At 41.6% G+C, this 2500-nt stretch overlaps 1 protein-coding gene across 1 annotated transcript in view; it reads right to left on the bottom strand.

The window, feature by feature from the left end:
- The window catches only part of LOC143297102 (protein madd-4-like), a 233030-nt gene that overhangs the window by 198424 nt on the left and 32106 nt on the right, over nucleotides 1-2500 (bottom strand). The gene's annotated exons all lie outside the window — the stretch shown is intronic.

Here is a 2500-nt window from a genome sequence, read left to right as displayed (position 1 = left end):
TCGCAAATAACAATGTTTTATGGGGAACATACCAATTCTAAACTTTGCAAGACACCTTCGTAAGTTTACATTCTTAAGCTGATGAAAGTAGACTTTGAGAGATATTGACTGATTGAAACTGGAATATATCTGAAAGAAATCATGCTTTCAAGTGAGGCATGCCAGTCTTGCCCAAAGGAATCTATGATCCTTTGTTTGAATTCTGAAAGAAACAGCCTCACATTCCCCACCCCTTGAGCTTCCCAAACAATGCCAAATCCGCACTTGTATAAAACATTTCGTACACGACACGCCCATGTAAAATAGTTTTGTCTTTGCAGTGATAATAACATATTGTAGGATTTCTTTGGATATCTATTTTCGTCCATGTAAACTAGTCGTAACCAAAATCTAATATATCTGATATAAGCATTTACAAAAAAGGGGAAATCTACCTGTTTCTCCATATATTAAATGAATTGGTGACTTTGGGTTTACACCCATAAATCGTTTCAGGGCAGTTAGATGTATTTTTTCTATGTGTTCTTGGTCAGAAGTCAAACCCCATATTTCAGATCCGTATGTTAGTATTGGTTGTATTTGACAATCGAACATTTTAAAAAACACATGGGGTGAATGTTCACCTATAGTCCAGAGTAACTTGATTATCGCTGACACGCCTTTTCTAGCTCTGTCTGCAAGATCTTTGAGTGTATGAGAAAATGTAAGCCTCGTAGAAAGATAGATTCCAAGACATTTATACAAGTTGACTATCTGTAATTCCTCGTTATCAAATGACCATCTCTCTGTTGAGGATAAGTATCCACCGTTTCTGAAAACAACTACGTTCGATTTTTCTAGATTAACAATAAGACCAAGATGGTTTGCTGTTCTGAACGATATGTTTAACTGATTCTGTAGACCAATTACACTATCAGAGAATAGAGCAATATCATCTGCAAACAACAAAATATGTAACTCTATAAATTCTGGCGAAAGCTGAATCCCATGTTTGCCATTACTGATAACATCTTTTGTCAATTCATTGATAAACAGTGAAAATAAAATTGGTGAACAAACCTCCCCTTGCTTCAAACCACGCGGACACAGAAAAGCCTTTGTTAATTCACCACCAGCACTGACTTTTGCTTTCACAGTATTATACATACTTTTCAGGGCATTCAGAATCTTACCATTCAAACCATTTCCATGCAGTGTTTTCCATAATTTCTTCCTACATACAGAATCAAAAGCCTTTCGAAAGTCGATGAATGCTACATGCAATTTTCTGTGTCTTAATAACTGTTTCTGGGCCATAGCTAGAAGCGTAAATATGTGGTCAAATGTGCTGTGATCTTCCCGAAAACCCGCTTGTTCCTCCCCAGTTATACTGTTGACTTCTATCCAGTTTGTGATGCGCTTGTTCAAAATAAAACTATACAATTTACTACAAACATTCAATAGTGATATTCCTCTATAGTTGTCAGTGTTGTTCAAATCACCTTTCACCTTTCTTGTACAATGGCTGTATTTGTGATAAGCACCACTCTTCAGGGAATAAACCATGATCAAAAAAGAAAGTTAAAAAAAGTTAACGAGAAATGGTGTCATCTGCTCTGCACTATTCTTGTAATGTGTTCCATTAAAACTTTGTAACTTGGCCAAGGAAAGGAAACCATACAACATGACACTTGGGGTGGGTGGGGGGCGGTGGGGGGGGGGGGCGGAGAGGCAGGAAGCGAACGAGCCGGAGAGAGAGAGAGAGAGAGAGAAGATTGAAGACTGAAGATGGTTTATTCACATTAGGCCTCAGCCCTTCGCAAAGAGGAACGTGAACAATATCTAACGAGCTACATAAATAATCAGAGAGAGAAAGAGAGAGAGAGAGAGACTCTTTAAAAAAAAAAAAAAAGGAAAAAAAGATAACTCGTCTTTTTTTTATTTTACTCCCTGGACCAAGAAAGACATCCCCTACCACCTTCACCCCCCCCCCATTGCCCCTCCCCTTCCCCTCCCCTACCCCGCCCCGTCCCGCACCGCACCAGCAACCAACCAACCCACACATAATAATTGTGGTCTTTCAAACCTGATCGAGAAGTCAGTGATGACTCATTCCTTCTGCAACAACTGATTATCCTGTCCTGGTGTATCGTACCCCCCCCCCCCCACCCCACCCCCCTATCCCGGTCCCGTTGTGTTGAGAGAGACTAGGGTGAGGGAGGAGGGGTTGGGGGGGAGTGACGGGGGACGGGGGAAGGGGGAAGGGCTGAGAGTGGGGATTGGGAGGGTGTGGGGAGAGAGGGAGTAGGGGAGGGGAGAGGGAGGAGAGCAGTGGGTATAGTACCACCGTGTCGATGATGTCATCATCATCCCCTCGATGACACACACACACACACTACTACTACTACTACTACTACTACTACTACTACTACACACACACACACACACACACACACACACACACCTCTTTTCTTTTTTTCTGACGTCAACCAGGCTGAAAGACACAGACACCTGCTTTGTT

Source organism: Babylonia areolata, chromosome 22 (assembly GCF_041734735.1).
Source record: "Babylonia areolata isolate BAREFJ2019XMU chromosome 22, ASM4173473v1, whole genome shotgun sequence".
NCBI lineage: Eukaryota > Metazoa > Mollusca > Gastropoda > Neogastropoda > Buccinidae > Babylonia > Babylonia areolata.
Note: the sequence above shows the minus strand (reverse complement) of the source record. Positions and strands in the feature narration are given on the sequence as shown.